This window comes from Amblyomma mixtum, chromosome 3 (assembly GCF_055824585.1).
Source record: "Amblyomma mixtum isolate Tamu chromosome 3, ASM5582458v1, whole genome shotgun sequence".
Classification (NCBI taxonomy): domain Eukaryota; kingdom Metazoa; phylum Arthropoda; class Arachnida; order Ixodida; family Ixodidae; genus Amblyomma; species Amblyomma mixtum.
Window position 1 is genome coordinate 416,027,662 of NC_143014.1, and position 20,523 is coordinate 416,048,184.

Sequence of the window (20,523 nt, forward strand, 5' to 3'; positions counted from 1 at the left end):
AGGAAATAAAATGTGCATTGTGTACAAGCAAACATGTAGGTTGGAAGAACTTTTGGGCCTGTTGGTGCATGGCTATTGCTAAGAACGAGTTGTGCATGCATGAAAGACGAACACAGGAAATACGTTGAAGACGAAAAGAGTGCAAACCGCACTCTTTCCGTCTTCATTATGTATGTGCAACTCGTTCTTAACAAGCAGAACACAGTTGGAAGCACCACGTCAAGGAAATGCATTTTATTTTATTTATACTGCATCCTGCAGCGCCAAAGCATTACAGCAGGGCAGCGGGCCTCACAATGCAACAGATAACACCAGGCTATACAATACTAACAAATAAAAACAATACAAATGCAAATAGGTATTATGGGCAGAAAGAAAAGAAAAGAGGAACAGTGGAATTACATCTAGATCAGTAAAGAAACAAAAGTACTGCTGCTGGAACATGCCACATGCACTGGAAGCACATTCCATTCAGTGTTTACCATTTAGTTAATTTTCACAGCTCATCATAGGATGAAAGCACTAGGGACAGACATTTCCTGTCTCAAGAAAAACTGCAGCACCAGAAAAAAATGAACTCCTTTGTCATGCACACTTCTAATAAATTTAAAGCCAAAAATAACGTCGTTTAAAAAACAGCAGCAAAATTAACACTTAACAGCTTCCTTGTAGTATACTATGAAGCATGAAGCAAGGAAAATGTACATAAATTGCTTCTGGCATGGCTACACATTCCCACATGCAGCTGGTCACACACTTCGTCTCTGCCAAGTATAAACTGAATGGTGCTGTGTCCTCCTCTTTGTTGTAGACGTTGGTACTCCTGCCAAAATCACCATTCACCGGTGGTGTCACAATCCTGCAGTTGAATGTGGATGCATGTGTTGTGTTGTACAATGCAAGCTGTGCTTATTTTTGAAGAGAACTCTTGACAATGCCATACAGCACTCGACACCTTTACAGACACCTCACGTAATTGTTGAGGAGCCTGCTGTGGCCACCCAGCCTGCTTACAAGTCGACCTGAGAGGTGAGCGAAGACGAATCTGGCAGCCGGGCTCCCCAGCACATGAGGCCCCATGGTGAGAGTAGTGCACCACTTCTGCACAAGATGCACACCATCATCTGTAAGTTAATCAAGGCTGTGCACTGAAATTTTCGAACAAGCTAGACATTGGGCTTCTGTGGTGGTTCGCCGCGCCTGTCAAAGAAGACACCAAAGGGCTCGTTAGCTATGACACCCTTATATGTTGCTGCGCATCAACACCAAAACCGCGAGGAGTGTACACAGAGGCAGGCGGGGCTCATATGGAACACGACGGCGTTCAAGACACGACGGCAAAGCCTGCGCGGCCACAAATGTCCAGTGCTACTCACGATTCGAGGACACGGCAGAGTCGCTAGTCTGGGCGCTGGTCTGCCCGGTGACACTGGTCAGTGGTCGCCCAAGCGAGGCGGTGATCACGAAGGCGGCGAACCGATGTCGACGCGTCGCTGAAGGATGGCCCAGGAGAGGTGGCGGCCCGAAGCCGTCACATCACTGCGGCACAGCCCACTCACACACACGGGTCTCCGGAGCCGACCCAGCCACAACCGCGGCGTTTCAACACACTCATGCGCACTCCACACTCCTCGCTGTCGTCATCTTCACCGCGCTGGCCACTGCAGCAGCGCCACCACCACACTTCCCCCGTGTTCCAGAAAGTTGTATGCGCCCAACGTTGGGGTGCACACAACGTGAGAAGAAGGGCAACACAACACCACAGCGTGCACAACACCACAGGACAGCAGAAGCAGTACACAAGTATGGCCACTCAGCACAAGTAGTCACACAAAAGGAAATAGTCATACAGAGGAGATACGAAGTTAGCGCGGACAACTTGCACTCATAAAACAGTAGACAATATGTGACAACAGCGGACAACAGCACACGAAGTAATACAAAAAAACAGTGCCCGTAAAGAGGCCCGGGTACACGCATTTGCTTGAAGACAGAGGCAATAACTAAGTCAGGACATCTCTAATCCCCACAATAATCCGCGGGCTCATATAATCTGCTCCTACGTTTGCGGAACCTCTTATGTACTCTACGTGGAAGTCGTACTCCAATAATAGAAGGCTCCACCGGAGTACCGGCCTCTTTGGAATATGGAACATTTCCTGTAAAGCCTTGCCCATTGTCTTCAGTGCCACTGGCAGCGCCTGCTATATTCGGCACAGAAGGTGTTCGTTCCACATATTTTTTCAACATGTTAATGTGGAAGAGTGTGACTCTGTGACCCAGATCAATAACATAGTCTACGTCACTGCGTCTCTCCAATACCTCAAATGGTCCTTTCCACGCCATGATCAGTTTGCTAGAGTCAGTGGGCAACAGTACCAGAACTTTGTCACCCTTGGAAAGCTGCCGCTTCCTAGCGCGCTTGTCATAATATGCTTTCTGCAGCTGTTTGGCCCTCTTCAACTCCTGTGTGGCAAGAACACAGGTGTTCTCTAAGCGTTCTCGAAGCTTCATCATGTATTGACAGGTGGATTTGGTTTCTTCATCCAAATGGCTGTTAGTCTACAAATCTCTCAGCACACTCATCGGCCCTCGCACGTGTCTTCCGTATAACAGTTCAAAGGACGCGAAGCTGGTGCTGCTCTGCGGTAGCTCCCTGTAAGCAAACAGCAACGGTCCCAAGTACCGGTCCCAACACTTATGTCGCTCTTGGCACATGCGGCTTATCATGCGTTTCAGCGTGCCACTGAAATGTCCAACTAACCCATTCGCCATTGGGTGGTAGGGCGTGGTCGGCAGCTTTTTTACTGAGAGGAGCTGTGAATTCCTTCATGACAGCAGACATGAAGTAGGAGCCACGATCGGTGACTATTTCGCGAGGTATCCCAACTCTAGAATACATTTCTAGCAGTCCTTCGGCCACCTGTTTCGCTTCACTAGAGCACAAGGCGATAGCATCCGCATATCTTGTAGCGAAGTCCACCATGGTCAAGATATACCGGTTCCCTTTCTCAGATGTGGGCGACAGTGGCCCAGCAACGTCAACAGCAACTCGTGTGAATGGGGTTTCAATGATAGGGGTAGTTCCAAAGGGGGCTCGGCCCACGAGGTGCCGAGGTACCGTTCTTTGACAAATGTCGCATGACTTGACGAACCGTCTCACCTCTGACTGGACCCCGGGCCAATAAAACTCGGCCAGTATGCGGTCCGTCGTTTTCATCACACCTTGGTGACTGGCCAAAATGCCTTCGTGTGCAAGCTTAAGCACAGTTTCTCGCAGCTGTCGCAGAACAACGAGCTGTTCAAGTTCTTTCCGGAACGGCATCTTTTGTGTGCTTACGAAATAAGATTTCGTCGGTAAGGAAATATTGTGTCTCATGGGCTCTAGTCACAACTGTGGTGCCGACAGCTTCGAAGCAAGGGCGTAGCGATTCGTCGCTGCGCTGGTACTCTTGCAGCAGACTGCGGCTTATGGTTATAGCGGACGTCATTACCACTGGCAAATGAGACGCTGGATGTTTCGCCTGCGCAACCGCTATCATCGGGTCTGTCTCGTAGGTGCAAGACAAACCTGCCACATCATTTGTCAAATGTGCAGGTTCAGGACCAAACACGGAAAGTCCTCGCTCCCTGGTCCACGCTTCCGGTGAATCACCACGTTCTGATGGAGTCGAATCGGCAGCGACAAAGTTGCTGCTCCACCCAGAAGCTTTAGGCTCTGCACTCAGAGATTTGCTTGGAGGGCCGCGAAGCTCAGGCTGTCTTCGGTCGTAGGGAGACAACACACCCTCGATGTTCCCAAGAACCACATCGTATAAAGGGTCAGCCATGCATTTTGCTCGAACTGTGTCGGTGAAGAAGGGTGTGTCCAGGAAGACAGTAGCTTCTGGCAGGTAATGAATGGTGCGGTCAAGCAGGAATACGGGACTTTTTGATCCAGTAAACTTTGCCTCCGAAACCAAGGATTGTCGGACAACAACTGTGTTGCAGCCAGTGTCCCGAAGCACACTAACGGGCTGATTTTCCAGCAGTCCTTTGGCGACTGACATCACACTAGCCTGCCTGTTTGCCCGACGGGTTACAGTTGCATTGACAATGAGGATGCGTTCACCATCCTGAATAACCACATTTCCGGTTGTACCTTCTAATCTAGCTCTCTTCCATTCTCTGCAGCAAACATGTAGGAAGCTTCACCTTGTGCCCCTCCTTTCTTTGGACAAAAGTCTGCGCGATGGCCAGACTTTTGACATTTCCAGCAAGTCCCAGTCAGCACACTTCGCGTCTGAGACCAACACTCAGAGGCACGGTGTCCTGTCTTTCCGCAGAGGAAGCAGCGATGGTCCGCCTTCCCCTCCTTCCGGGACGACTCTGCTTTCCCCACAGGAGCAGCGGTCGGCTCCTAAGGAATCTTATCTTTGCCTAAATTGGTCAAACTCTGAGCTTCCATGAAGTGATCAGCAGCTTGTGAAAGCGCATTGTCACACAGTTTCGCTCCCGACAGCCGCGCTGCGTACTGAAGGCCTGACTCGTTATCTTCGGGCTTAGCTTTGCGGAATTTTTCGCGATATCCTTCCGCGGTGTAGCGAAAACGCTGTAAAAGCGCTTGCTTCAGCTGACTGTAGTCCAGGGCAGCAACGGGGTCAAGCCGACCGAGCACAGTTAGAGCCTCCCCCGTAAGACAGAGGCTGAGCGAAAGGGCCCATTTATCACGTGGCCACTCATGGCGCAACGCGACACGTTCAAACCGTGGTATGTACGCGTCCAAATCGTCTCGTGCCTCGCTGAAAGGTGGAATTAACTTATGCGAGCTGGACGCAGTCCCCGATACACCAAGCGCCACACTGTCGGGAGAGTCCGCGCTTGAAGTAGGCGGAGCTTCCTGGCTCCGGGCAAGCAATTGCAATCGCAACTCCAGCAGCCGCTGTTCGCCTTGAATTCTTGCGAGCTCCCTCTCATGTCCTTTGGCGTGCAGCTCCGACTCTTGGGCGAGTCGCTCAGTCTCTTTAGCGCGGTCCCCACGCTCTCGGGCACGTTCGTCCCTCTCCGGGACACGTTCTCCGTCAACCCACTCTTTTAACGTAGCCCTGCTCATGCCCATTTCCTTCCCTGCCAACAACAACTTCTCAAGATCCATGATGTCCTCCCTGACGGGTGCATCAGCTGCACGTAAGCACCTATCCTGGGAAAAGGCTTGCCAAATGTGGTTCGCCGCGCCCGTCAAAAGACACCAAAGGGCCCGTTAGCTATGACACCTTTATCTGTTGCTGCGCATCAACACCAAAACCGCGAGGAGTGTACACAGAGGCAGGTGAGGCTCATACGGAACACGACGGCATTCAAGTGAATGGCCCAAAGCCTGCGTGGCCACAAATGTCCAGTGCCACTCGTAATTCGAGGACACGGCAGAGTTGCTGGTCCGGGCACTGGTCTGCCCGGCGACACTGGTCAGTGGTCGCCCAAGCGAGGCGGTGGTCCCGAAGGCGGCGAACCGATGTCGACGCGTCACTGAAGGATGGCCCAGGAGAGATGGCGGCCCGAAGCCGTCACATCACTGCAGCACAGCCCACTCGCACACACGGGTCTCCAGAGCCAACCCAGCCACAACCGCGGCGTTCGAACACACTCACGCGCACTCCACACTCCTCGCCGTCATCTTCACCGCACCGGCCACTGCAGCAGCGCCACCACCACAGCTTCCAAATAAGTGAAATCGTTGAAGCTGCAAGTTCAACAACAGTCTAGTCTTGTCTTTACGTACGAATGTAGAACACACTCACTGCAAAAGCAATCATTAGTGACAAAATGAACTGTTTCCATAATAGCTATAGGTACATGATGGCAGATTACCCAAACTATGGGCCCAAATAATTATTAGATTCTTTTTGTACTGTAGTAAAGAAAACAACTACAAGATACATGGCAAGGGAGGGCACAAGGTTAATAATTTATAGCTACCTTGAGTCTCTTAAAGAATATGCATGCTTTTGCATTTTGCACTGATCCAATTGAGGCTGCCACGACACTGGTTAGCAAAAGAAAACCACAGCCACTGAACAACACTGCGTGTCACCCACACATATATCTGCTGTCATCTGAAAACTGCTGACATGTTTAATTTGCACTATTTTGATATGTAGGTTCTATTTACACTGTCATTTCTTGCTCAATAAAGTACAAATAAATGCAATCAGACTTCACTAGGCATATGCAATCTGACTCCATGTAAACACGTTATCCCTTCATGCCTGCCACAGCACACCTAGCACGTACTCACCAGTTTGACAATTTTCTTGTGGACCGTAGAGGAGAATGAAGAGGGATTCCACACAAATGGGTCATGGATGGATCCCACACAGATTTCTCGTATGCCGAAATCTTCACTGGCAGGAACAGACCTGTAAAAAAAAATATCACCATCAGCCTGACTACACCCACTGAAGGGCAAAGGCCTCTCTCATGTCTCTCCTATTAACGCTGTCCTTTGCCAGCTACAGCCACCGTATCCGCACAATAATCTCATCTGCCCCATGCTACGCTTGTCTTCTCTTGGAATCCACTCAATTACCCTTAAGAGGGCTCACCAGCTACAAGGCAACTCAGATTTGAACTTTTTCTGTCGATAGATGGCAGCACCTGAGTACCCCAAAAAGGAGGTAAGTTCTATTCCCCCTCCAGGTGTGTAAACTACACCGCGACACGAAAGTATTCGTTCTTCCGCGTAAAAAAAGTAGAGCCCAGAACTTTCTGTAGGCATGCGGCCAAAGTTCCGGGGACCGAAGCACAAAAAAGTTTACCCCTCTCAAGCCATTGAGCAAAGAAGGATGTGGGGGTCAGACAATGAACCATTTCCCAGTAACCCACCAATTTAGCGTTTCTGATTTGGGTTGCCTAAGCTCCCCTCCGTTTTTTCTGCGAAAATTCTTTTACAATGGTAGGGTGCGGTTACTGGTTTCACCTGAGCAGACAGGTGTGGTCGGTTAAATTGGCGGAAGAGAGGCTTGTTGCATTCGCAGGACATTACCTGGAAAAGGTTCCATTGTGTTGAACACCTATGTAGTCAGTCTCCAAATAAAAGGAAAGAAAGGAGCTCCTAGCACAAGGCCTCATGACTGGTTTTCTACCCTTTCCCATGTAGCCTTCCTTACATAGCTACAGAAGCATGTCCTCGATTGTAGTGACAGCCTTTGCCTAGTCTCGTACGAGCCTTCCCAGCACTGAACACCCATCTTCCGCTTCTCAGCACCAACCAAGCACCAAGCAAATCAAAGTTGGATGAAACTTAAAAAGGACGAGAAGTGTGGTTTGCAAAAGCACCGAGAGCGTCCTGTAGCTATGCATGGTGACTGAACACAAACTTTGGCATTGCATAAGTGAGTCCTTGCTTAGCTCTGTGTACATGAACCAATAACGTCAGGTTGAGTCGGGCGTCGGGCTGAGCGAAGTCAACCCAACTCGACCAACGCGTGTTTACATGAACTCGATTTTAGCTAGTCGAGACCAGTTCATCAGCAGCGACACCAAGCGTCGAGCACCGCATTGTGAGCGATCAGTGGTAGCATCCAAGATTGAGGCACACCACCGCTGCTTCGGAGGTGCGACGGCGCAAGTGAAAAACAAGTTTGCATTTATCCTTTCCCTTCTGTTTTTTCGGCTCGACAGCGTTTACAAGCATATCGGGGCAGGGTGGAGTTGAGTCAACCTACCCCTTGTGGCGGAGTTTACTGGTCCCGACCCCTTGACTCCGAACAAGACTCAGCGCGTTTCCATGCACCCAGTAACCGGTTTTTGACCGGATAACTCGACTCACGTGCGTTTTGGTGCGAACAATGCCTGTGTGTGCTGTGGGGGGGGGGGGGGGGGTGAGGTGCTTTTGGGTGTGGCCTTGCATCCCGCTTCCGTTTCGCACCACAAGCTCGAGAAAAAAAGAAAAGCAGAAATCCTTTCGAAATACAGACAAAGCAAGAAAAAAAGGAAAGAAAAGAGGTTCGTCCAGGTTCTAAGGAAAAAGTGTGCGCACAAACACAGACAAGCAAGAAGTTGGTGGTAGAGTGCAGTAGCGACAAAATATTTTGTCGCCAGGAGGAGCCACGTCGCACTAGTAAAATTTTAGCGTGAAATTCAAATCTCCGCAGAAAATACATACACAACTTTCAGAGCCTGTAAAACGCAAACACTAGGTTCGATATGGATAAAAATTGCGGCTTAACAATCAAGAAAGAAAAAGGGAGGAAATGTTGCGGACGAAATTTTGATATTTGGCTTAGTTTTTTCCTGAGATGACATGAAAGTTCGACATATCTAAAAGCACCATTTTTCTGGAACTTTGCATCTAATTGGTAAAAAAATGAAACTGAAACAATAAAATCTGCCTACAACATTTCCTCTATTCACAAAACAATAAAATGCTGCCACAAACCTCATGAAAATCGAGCCATGTTTAGACACGGTATAGCTTCTGAAAGTTCCCATGTATTTCCTATGGACACTGCCACTGGTGAACCCTGTTAAGGACCAGCGGTTGTCTTGCCTTTGGATTACATGCCCTGCCCAAGCCCATTTATTCCTCTTGGTTTCAACTAGGATGTCATTATCCTGCATTTGTTCTCTCACCCACTCTGCCCTCTTCCGATTTCTTAACGTTACACCTACCATTTTTCTTTCCACAGCTCGCTGCATTGTCCTGAACTTAAGCTGAACCCTCTTCACTACCCTCCTCGTTTCTGAACCATAGGTAGGCACCGGTAAGGTTTGGTTTGGTTTGGTTTATGGGGTTTAACGTCCCAAAGCGACTAAGGCTATGAGAGACGCCGTAGTGGAGGGCTCCGGAAATTTCGACCACCTGGGGTTCTTTAACGTGCACTGACATCGCACAGTACACGGGCCTCTAGAATTTCTCCTCCAAAGAAATTCTAGCCGCCGCGGCCGGGATCGAACCCGCGTCTTTTGGGTCAGCAGCCGAGCACCATAACCGCTGAACCACCGCGGCGGCTAGGCACCGGTAAGATACAGCTGTTGTATACTTTTCTCTTGAGAGATACTGGTAAACTACCACGCACTATCTGAGAAAACCTGCCAGATAAGCTCCACCCCATCCTTATTCTTCAAGTTTATTTCTCTCTCATGACCTGGATCAGCAGCGTTTCAGTCGAAGAACGCAGCTTGCTGCAAGCAAAGAAAGCATTTCAGCCCCCCTGCACCGCAGGAATGCAGCTGAGAATGTCATGCGTGAATGCTCACTGAAGAGAAGAAAATGAGAGAGAAATGTGCCCCACTGAGGATGCTGCCTCTCTGGTGGCTGCCCAAGAGTTTGACAGAATACTGTAAATGTGTGTGCTGTGATGTTCAATGCATGCACGTGTGTGTGCATGCATATGTGTGTCGCGTTTGTGTGCTGGCAAAGTGGCGATATTTTTGCAGCCTATGGTGTTGATGTTTGTGATATATTGGTGTTTGTCGCTGCTTTCAGTGGCATGTTCATGTTGTTGCTTTCAACTGTTTCCATAGCGCAAGCTATGAAAGCGGATTTTAGTTCTCAGCCTGGGTGGCTACACTGGCGCTCGCAAATTTTTTTTATGTATGTGTTCAGATTGCGTTTAGCACCGCGATTTTCGTACATTGCAACGAGATGAATGCTGCAAATGACATACAGAGGGCCAAGCAGCTAATTGGGAACTGGCTGTCAGCAAAACGCTGCAAGAGAGATGTAGACGCTGTTTGCAAGGTTTTAGGAGATGCCGGTGTAGCATTTTATTGTACTCTGTTATTGTGATCGTGCGAGCGACAATGCAACTACTTACAGTTTTTTCTTGGTTTTGCTGATGCAAGCAGCATCCTTGTAAAGGCAGTGGGGAAGCACTGAAGCTTGCCACACCGTGAAATTCTGTGTCCTCTCCCTCCAGTCTTTATAGTCTTACAAAACAATTAGCATTTGGTGGTATGGTGCATGGCAGTGCAGAAAACAATGTACGCTGATCAGTAACAATGAGCCTTTTTTCAAGAGCTATGATGCTTGATCTCCAGGAAGTACCATGAATGCTTGGTTGTCAGGGCTGTTTGTGCAACACAGGTATTCAAGAAGGAAGACAAACATTATCATGACTGGTTTGGTTTATGGGGTTTAACATCCCAAAGCGACTCAGGCTATGAGAGATGCTGTAGAGAAGGGCTCCGGAAATTTCGACCACCTGGGGTTTTTTAACATGCACTGACATCGCACAGTACACGAGCCTCTAGAATTTCTCCTCCAAAGAAATTCAACCGCTGCGGCCGGGATCGTACCCGCGTCTTTCGGGTCAGCAGCCAAGCACCATAACCACTGTATCACCGCGGCGGCTTATCATGATTGATTGAAATTGATAGCCTCATCGAGTGCCACTGCTGTGTATTTCTCAACATGCTCCAGAAGATGTCGCACATACGTGATAATCATTTGTGGACTTGCACACCTGTGTATTCAACATTTGTGCCTTTGAATGACACAGTTTAAGGGAGGTCGCTCTTTATAACTAGTATGTGCTGGTGTGTGGGGACTTAATGAGAAGAAGTACTTGCATCTGGGCTTGTTGGTGCGTATTCATGAAAGACATGAGAGTGCAAAATGGCAACATGGACGAGTAAGGGAACAGAACGAGCGAACAGAACAGAACATGAGGTGCAAAGCTGGCATGCATGGCATTTCCTTAGAGCGGATGCTAAGCACTGGGAAGCGATACCCTCTTAACAGTCATAAAATGGTTCAAATGAAAAGGCAACAAATCTTTCTCTGCACATGGACAGTATTGCCAGCAAACGTGTGAAGGCTGAAAGGTTAGGGTGAGATCTAAAAACTGTAATTGGTTATTACTGCTAGGCAGTTTGTGAGTCTAGGTGAGGCCCATGTTGTTCTGACCAAACGCACCTAAAACATCAGCTACTGCTTTGTCAAAACTAAAATTGCTACCTGCCAAAAGGACCAGGTAATCGTCTACATATCTAAAAACGTGGACTATACAACCCATGTCAAGTCCTTCACTCAAGGAGCAGTCAATTACAGATAAAACATATTACAAAGTACCGGGGCGACACATGAGCCAATACAAATGCCCTTTTTTTGTAGATACGTTTGGTGATTAAAGTCAATAAAAGTGGCCTTGAGATAAAACTCAAGTAATGACATGGAGGTGTGCACATACAAACCGTTAGCGTTATGAAAAGCCATGGCTCCACTTCTATCTATGCATTTATGCACTGCAGAAAAGAGATTTGGAACCAAGTAGAAAAGATCTTCTACATCAATTGAAAAACCAGACCTTATGTACCTATTAGTCTAAAGGAAGGCTATCACGTCATCAGAGTTCATAGTTGCAAAGGGGTCCTCTACTTACAGAGTTTTCAGGTGCTTGAGCAAAAATTGACTGATCTGCCATTGCCAAGTTCCCTTTTCGCTTACTATAGTCCGGAAAGGCAATTCCCGCTTGTGTGTTTTCGCGGCAAAAAAAGCGAAAGGCTATTCTTGTGAGAGAGAGCAAGACAGAAATGAACGGAAAGGCAGGGAGGTTAACCAGGCAATGCCCAGTAGGCTACCCTACACTTGGGGAGGGGAACAAAGGGGAAAAAAGGAAAAAGAGCGGCAATGAAATCAGTTTTCTAAGTGTCCAGCAACCACTATGTCACAGGGATAGAGGGCGCACACTGAAAACTTAAAGATTATAGACGGGAATACAACCTCGAGTCCCTTAAGAATCTCAGGAGCACTTTCACCGCTTTCCTTTGTGAGGAAGGTTGTGTCCAAGGCCTCAGAACATTGAGCTTTATTAGAGGACGTGAGTCCAAGTGTCTTGTCAGATTTATTGATGGCCCTGGCTAGTTGATGCAGTTGCAGTTCCTCACAAAATGACACTTCATCTTTTTTCATTTGCGCAGTTTTCACTTTCACGGACCTGAAATTCTTCTTCACTGCTTCTATTGCCTTTTTGATGTAATAACCGGATGGTATTACTATAACACCGCCTTCTTTGTCTGCCTGCACGAGCTGCAGATCATTCGCTCTAAAAACATTGCCGACGATTACATCACTTCCTAATGTGAAATTTGAGTGCAGCTCATCAGCTGTTTCAGCTTTTCAACAGATTGAGGCAAAGAATTTGAGCAAAACATGAATGTACAATTACAGACAACTTATTTTTCCCACATATTCCTTCTGCAAGAAACACTTCACTAACAGTTCTTGATTGTCACAAAGGAACCTTTGTGGATGGAGAAATGGATATATGCTCGACTTACAGCACCAATGCCTGGTTCTCAAAGACGAAGTCTGCGCAAGTATTTCGCGAGGTTGTCACAGCTGTGGGAGCCGTTACGAGCGAGAGAGGAACGGGATGTTCTCCCACATAAGTGTTAAGAAATTCCCGCTTGTCTTTATATCTATATTAAAGTCGCCACCCATCCTGGCAGGTGGCAGCATTTCTGGCACAACTTTGTCAATGCCAAAGCATGCAGCACACATCTGTCACTACTGCCACGTAGCTTAAAACACGATTGAGGTGTCCACAGTTCCATGAGGGCAGTTATGCGCCTTCCCTCTGATTCAGGTGTCCACTGAGATGAGTGAGACAGATACTGCTCATTTCCTTTCCTCAAAAACCAATTTACAAATTTTACCCTCTGCTTTCCAAGCCCTCGCTCTATTGGTTTCACAGCTTTGGGAGACAGATACTGCGCATTTCCTTTTCTCAAAATTTGTTCACTAAAGCTTAAACGGCGGCTCGGGCGGTCATTGCCCTTCTTATATAGGCTCGCTCCACGTCTGTCTGTTCTTCGAGCAAAGGCAGGCATGCACATATGCACAGTGTCGCCTGTGCAGTCTCCTTCTCCTTCTTCTCGCACTGGCAGCGCGTGTTCATTGGTCAAAGGTCAGGAGTGGCTTCGAGGAGCATCTGAAACTTTCTGTCGTGGCGCTGCCGCTGTCGCGCGAGTGAAGAGGTGGAGGGCATCTCTTAGCGCACGCAAAGCTACGCCCTCTCGTCAACACCGCGCAGAAACGACTCGGACAGTCTAGAACAATCGATGGCAATCCACCCGCGCACTGCGTCGGCGAGCGGTGAGAGAAGGGGCAGCCACACACGCAAGGCTAGTCACTCTTCAGGGGTTCCTTCTCTCCCGTTTTACAACGCGCGCTGGTGAGAGCCGTCCACGCGGCGCTGTTTTTTCTTTCTTTCTTGCTAGGGAGGGGAGGAGCTTGTGCTTTTACCCTCTCCTGGTTACAAAGGACAACGGCGATGCCGCGAAATGCAGAAATGGGCGCCTAAGAGCTGCGCTCTAAAACGAAACGACCTTCGCCGTGGGATCAGCTCGATAGCTGGGAGGGTTTGGATCCCTGACTGACCTGGACACTGACTGAACAGGTCTGTCAGGGATCCAAAACCTCCCAGCTATCGAGCTGATCCCACGGCAAAGGTCGTTTCATTTTTTAGAGCGAATGATCTGCAGCTCGTGCAGGCAGACAAAGAAGGCAGTTTTGTTATAATACCGTCCGGTTATTACATTGAAAAGGCAATAGAGGCAGTGAAGAAGAATTCCAGGTGCATGAAAGTGAAAACGGCGCAAATGAAAACAGATGCAGTGTCCTTTCATGAGGAACTGCAACTGCATCAACTAGCCAGGGCCATCAACAAATCTGAAAAGAACAGCCTTTCGGTTTTTTTCGCCGCGAAAACAAACAAGCGGGAAATACCTTTCCGGACTATAGTAAGTGAAAAGGAAACATGGCAACGGAAAATCAGACAATTCTTGCTCAAGCACCTGAAGACTCTGGAAGTAGAGGACCCCTTCGCAGCTAACAACTCTGATGACGTGATGGCCTTCCCTCAGACTAATAGGAACATAAGGTCTGGTTATTCAATTGATGCAGATCTTTTCTACTCTGTTCCACATCGACATCTCTTTTCTGCAGTGTATAACTGCATAGATAGAAGTGGAGCCACGGCTTTTCAAAACGCTACCAGTTTGAATGTGGATACCTTCATGTCATTACGTGAGTTTTATCTCAAGGTCACTTTTAATGATTTTAATGACCAAACGTACCTACAAAAAAAGGGCATTTGTATTGGCTCATGTGTCGCCCCGGTACTTTGTAATATGTTTTATCTGTAATTGACCGCTCCTTGAGTGAAGCACTTGACACGGGTTGTATAGTCCACGTTTTTAGATATGTAGATGATTACCTGGTCCTTTTGGCAGATAGCAATTTTAGTTTAGACGAAGCAGTAGCTGATGTTTTAGGTATGTTTGGTCGGAACAATATGGGCCTCACCTTCACTCACAAACTGCCTAGCAGTAATAACCAATTACAGTTTTTAGATCTCACCCTAACCTTTCACCCTTTACACGTTTGCTGGCAATACTGTCCATGTGCAAAGAAAGATTTTCTTTCGAACCATTCTAAGAGTGTTAAGAGGGCTATCACTTCCCAGTGCTTAGCATTCGCACTAAAAAAGTCTTTCCACCATGCCATGCATGCCAGCTTTGCATCTCAGGTGTCCAGGCTGCAGAAAGCACGCTTCCCGGCTTCCCTGGTTCTCTCCGTGACGCAGTCCTTGCTGAAAAAGCTGAATGGCAGCAAGGAAAAGAATCGACCTCAAGAAAAAAAAGCTGGCAAGGCTGGAAGTTGTACCTTACGTACTAACCACACCTCTCATAACCTCAAGAAGGTGGCCAATAAGTACGGCATCGATGCGGTATTTTTACTGCCGCGAAAACTTGCCGGAATGTGTTCACGCATTGGGAGAAAAAGTGCAAGAGTACACCACCAGACACCGAACGCCACATGTTGGCTGCAAGAAAGGAGTAGTATATGAGTTCCCGCTTACATGCGGCAAGGTGTACGTTGGACAGACCGGACGGTGTCTTAACTCTTTCCTTACCACGGCAAAAACGAGCGTTTTTCACATGTCTCAGACAAAATTTTTTTTTAGAAAAAGTGATAGATAAAATTATATAAAATGCATAACAATAATTCAGATAGAATGCGCTTTATAATGAAATTTATTTGAACACATATTCTGCTTGAAATGCTGTGAAAAAAATCAGTAAACACAACAAAAAGTAAAAAAGAAGAAAAGTTTTGTGTTTATATGACAATAACTTTCCAAACACTTGTACTAAAAAAATTCTAGAATCTACAAAACAATTCAAATTCTTTCTAAAACATGGCATTAAAGTTTGAAAATTATAACTTGAATAGTTTTCGAGCTAGAATTTTTTTTCTTCATGCCTCTTGAAAAGGCTCGTTTGAGAGTGCCCTTTATATGATTTTTACAGTCCAACAAAAAAAAATTGGAAGTGTAATGTTATGCGCCAAATGAAAGCTTGGTAAGCGTGGCTTAAGAAATACAAATCAAAACTTATTTAATTTACGTCAAAAATTCAAAAAAATATAAAACACAACAAGTATAGGTGTGATATTGCGATATATAGTATGCGATAAGTATAGCTGCGATGTAGCTGCAGAATCGAAATCCGACGTTACAACATCTTCGTCGGAGTCACTGCTGCTCGGAGGATCTTGAAAATCAGTTGCAGAGGCTGGAGAATCACGTGCAGCGGGACTCTTCCGAGCGCGTGAAGCGCCCGACCTCGACGCGACGCCATCCTCATCGCGTATTATGTCGCAATAAGCCTATGTTCCAAGGGCACTTCAAAAATGCACGACTGGCGGGGAAATTACGAACTAGGCCGAAAATGGAACTAACCGTCCAAACAACAAACCAGATGCGCCCGCACAAGCGGACAGGAAAAAGAAAGCGAAACTATCAGGCCAACGTTCCGGGATCGGTTTGCGCAGTTACAGCGTCTGAACCAAAATCCGACAATGCAACATCGTCACAAGAGACTCTACTACTCGTAGCATAGATAATAATTGCAGTCAACGCAGTAGAATTGCGCGCAGCAAGGTTTTTCCGAGCGCGCGCCGTCTGCGCGCCCGACGCCATGCACGGAGCGTCCGCGCCGTACCCTCCGCTTCAAGGGCGTTTCAAAAATTCGCGCGTCGTGGGAAAATTGCTCTCTACGCAGAAACCGAAACTGTAGTCTCTGGAGAACAACTTAGATGGCGCCACATCACCGTAACGGCTACAATGAGGAGCTTCGGTTCGCACAAACAGACCGGAACGAGGAATCTGAATGCACAGGCGAGCGTTCTGGGCTCTCGTTGCCCAGTTTGGGCTTCGAAACAATACCTGACGATACAGCATCGTCGTCAGGGTCCGTGCTAATCGATACATCAAAAATATGTGGTGCAAACGCAGCGGAATTGAGTGGAACGGGGTTTTTTCGAGCGAGCGCCATTCCCGATGATGACGGCATGTTCAGAGCGCCCGACGCCGCACACCCAACTTCAAGCGCGTCTCAAAAATTGCTGCTTTTTGGCAAAAATATAAACTAAACAGGAAGTTGAAGTTTAATGTGTTAACAACAAACCGAATGACTCAGCAAGTCCGTAGCGGCCGCGGTCGCGCTGCCGTAGAGCTTCGAATTTTTCGATCACCGGTGATCGAAGCACAGTGGCGTGGTAACGAAAGAGTTAATGAGCGCCTGCTTGAACACAAGAATCCATTAAACAATAAAGACCATCTTCCAGACCACTGCCAAGCCTGCTCGAAAGAGAAGCTTGGTTGGTTTATGGGGTTTAACGTCCCAAAGCGACTAAGGCTATGAGAGACGCCGTAGTGAAGGGCTCCGGAAATTTCGACCACCTGGGGTTCTTTAACGTGCACTGACATCGCACAGTACACGGGCCTCTAGAATTTCTCCTCCAAAGAAATTCTAGCCGCCGCGGCCGGGATCGAACCCGCGTCTTTTGGGTCAGCAGCCGAGCACCATAGCCGCTGAGCCACCGCGGCGGGTTCGAAAGAGAAGCGTATATAGCCTGCAAGCTTCGACTATCGGATTGTAAAGTGCTATTGAAAAGCCGTGATAGGACAGAACATGAGCTCGTGGAAGCCTTCTATATAAAAAAGGAAAGTGATAATTGCATCAGCGACACGTCAGTAGTTCTTCGCCAGAGCGAAATGCTGTTTCTTGATGCATATCTCTGAATGTTTGTTAACTGCGATTAAGGACATGGATAAGGGCAGAGGCTATATAAACGTTCTTCTTTGAATAAATCCTGTTGAAAGTACAGCGCTCGCCCTGTTCCCTTACTCGTCTGTGTGGCAATTTTGCACTCTCATGTCCTAATGGGAAAGTTGTGGAACATTACACAGTGTTTTTCATAATTTGTGTTCTAAGAGTTCGATGCCTTTGTCCCTTGGATTGCTGAGACGAGGACATAGAAAGTTTTCACACGGCCTCCTTGTTTTCTTGCTGAAATGTGTGCATAGAGTTCTGGACAGCTTGTTTCAGTGTGCATGTTGTAATGTTGCCTGATTTTCTAGTGGACTTTGTCTTGATGTTGACTGCATGCATAGGTACGGATAGAGTGAGAAGCTTTTTCATGAGAGGCACAGAATTTAGTCAGCATGGAAACACTGCTGGCAGACTACTCTGCTTTGGGGAGCAGTGTTTTGAGAGTCAGTTACAAAAAGAAGAGTGCAGAAAATGTGAAAACAAAATTTAAAGCTAATAAAATACTGCAGTCATTGCATAACATGTGCAAGAAAGGATCATGAGTAATATAATTTACAGTTAATCAACCAGTACAATGTCCTACAGATGGGCAGAGATAAAGCGAATACTTATCAAGAGGCATGCCAAAATGTTTCACATTGTCATTTTGAGCACTGTCCTACAAGTAAACAAAATTTCAAAGGTGTGATGCTGCTACGCAGAGCAGGCAGTTCATTGTAAGCAATACTTGTACAAGAGTCTCCATATCATGCTTGTAATACAGAATCGTCTGCATAAGCTGAAGTGTTGCACACTTTCAAACGAACTACAGTTGTTGAAGAATGGGCTGATTGACCAAGGACTATTGAAAGCGGTTTGAAAATTGGTTGGATTGATATTAATCGAAATAGCTGCAGTCGCATCATCCTTGAGGGGACTGGCTGGTTGTCACAGATATATTATTCTGCTTGCTATTTCATGTTCATACCTTCTCTGCTGAAAGCTGTGCAGTGTTGTCTTTATGCTGCTGGTTAATATACAGCAAAGATCATCATCATCATCAACCTCACTACTCCCACTGCAGGGCAAAGGCCTCTCCCATGTCTCTCCAATTAACCCTGTCCTTCGCAAGTTGCGGCCACCGTATCCCCACAAACTTCTTAATCTCATCCGCCCACCTAACTTTCTACCGCCCCCTGCTACGTTTGCCTTCTCTTGGAATCCACTCCGTTACCATTAAGGACCACCGGTTATCTTGCCTTTGCATTACACGTCCTGCCCAAGCCCATTTTTTCCTCTTGATTTTCACTAGGATGTCATTAACCTGCATTTATTCCCTCACCCACTTCGCCTGCATCCGATCTCTTAACATTACACTTATCATTTGTCTTTCCATAACTCACTGCATTGTCCTAAACTTAAGCTGAGCCTTCTTTGTTAGCCTCCACATTTCTGCTCCATAGGTGAGTGCCAGTAAGAGACAGCTGTTGTAGACTTTTCTCTTGAGGAATATTGGCAAATTGCCATTCATGATCTGACAGAACCTGCCATATGTGCTCCACCCTATTTTTATTCTTTTAGCTGTTTCCCTCTCGACCTCAACCCCTATATATATCCTTCATTGATTACGAGAAAGCGTTTGACTCAGTGGAAACCTCAGCTGTCATGTAGGCATTGGAGAATCAAGGTGTAGAGGAGTGTTATGTGAAAATATAGGAAAATATTTATAACAATTGCATAGCTACCATAGCGCTCCACAATGTCAGCACTAAAATTCCAATATGGAAAGGTGTCAGGCAGGGAGACACTATCTCACCAATCTATTCACTGCCTGTTTACAGGAGGTATTCTAAAGCCTGAAATGGGAACAGTTGGGGATAAGAGTTAATAGAGAATACCTAAGTAATTTGCAATCCGCCGATGACATTGCTTTGCTAAGTCACTCAGGACATGAAAAGCAAAGCATGATCAATGAGTTAGACAGACAGAGCATAACGGTGGGGTTAAAAATTAACATGCAGAAAACCAAAGTAATGTTCAACAGTCTAGCAAGGGAACAACAGTTTGCAATTCGTAGCGAGGTGCTGGAAGTAGTAAGAGAATATGTCTATCTAGGGCAGGTAGTGACCGCAGCAAAGATTAGGCCAGTAATAAAGCATACTGGTCATGTCTGATACATCAATTTGGCTAAGAATCACCGATACTGCACAGTACTTGAGAGGTAAAATATGAAAGTTAACAATCAGGAGTTTCATCTTGCACACAATTTGGCCATGCACACTTTGCTGTGCTGGTCTAAAGTTTTTTTGTCTCATTAAGACATTGTAGCTTGAAAGTGTACTTGAACATAGCTCAGTTTCTTCAACACATATGATGTTTACTTTTTCATCTCTTCCTGTATCAATCCTTGCGAATGTAGTGATGTTAAGAAAAAAGAAAGGTAACAAGATTTGAACAGCAGTGCTTCTATGAATGACAACACTGAAAGCTTTTGTTCAGAGCACGCTACGCATTGCCTTGTTAAAGAATGGCTTGTGTGCCATTCACATGCGCAGTACAATGTTGTGCTAATTACTGGTACATAACGCTTTTTGGCTTGGATCACTTCAGTGATGTGCTTGCAGTACATATGCAAACTGCCTTCAATTTTTTTTACCCATTCAGCAACATTGCTTAACACTTGTATCTATACTTCAAGCACAATGTTGTGGCAAGGGCACCTACTAGAGCACTGCACGGGCCTCAATCTCAGGCCTGAACCCGGCCCAAGCCCGAGACCTGAAGCCTGAGCCCGGCCCGGCCCGTGAATCCCGGAGTGAAACCCAGCCTGGCCCATTTCACAGTAACGCGTGAGGTATACTGCTCACTCTGAGCAAGTAGACTGCTACTACACCGATAAGGAACTGGCCGACAAAGGTTCTGAAACTGCAGTTTGGCTTGTATAAAGTTGGTTCTTTTTAACCTAGAAGGAAGTCATTAAGAGTAGTGCTCGCCAGGCCCGTCTTTTGGACAGTGATCTCGTGTAGGTGGGCAAATTTAAACTCGGAAGTTCCGAGAGCCAAATAAAAAGGGCTGCATACGCGCGTAATAGACTACTTTGCATTCCCCCATGATTTTAATCAGTTACATTTTGCCGCCCGCAAGGTATAAACATTAAAGCTGCCTAGCAAGCAATGGGATGAGATTTTTTTAGTGAACACGATCTCACAGGTTAAACTCATAGCTGAACTGGTCGCCTTTCAGCAGAAACAAAAAGAAAAAAGCTTGAGTATTTCCCGGTATGTGTTTGATGACTATAATTAAGCGTCCTATACTAATATGTTCTTCCCGATTACATTTCTGATAGTGCACAGGTATGTTTTAAGATGACGAACGATCAATGGCCAATTAGACCGGCTGAATTTTGCTCTTACTGGTGGAGCAGAAGATAACGCGCGAGCC

At 46.7% G+C, this 20,523-nt stretch overlaps 1 long non-coding RNA gene across 1 annotated transcript in view; it reads right to left on the reverse strand.

Annotated features, from left to right (window-relative positions):
* Positions 1-219: 219 nt before the first annotated feature.
* The window catches only part of LOC149357748 (uncharacterized), a 33,314-nt gene continuing 13,010 nt past the window's right edge, over positions 220-20,523 (reverse strand). The window contains exons 5-6 of the long non-coding RNA XR_016291885.1: positions 6,275-6,395; positions 220-5,719 (exon numbers count right to left, since the gene is read on the reverse strand). This is a non-coding gene — a long non-coding RNA (uncharacterized LOC149357748). The remainder of the gene's footprint in view (positions 5,720-6,274; positions 6,396-20,523) is intronic.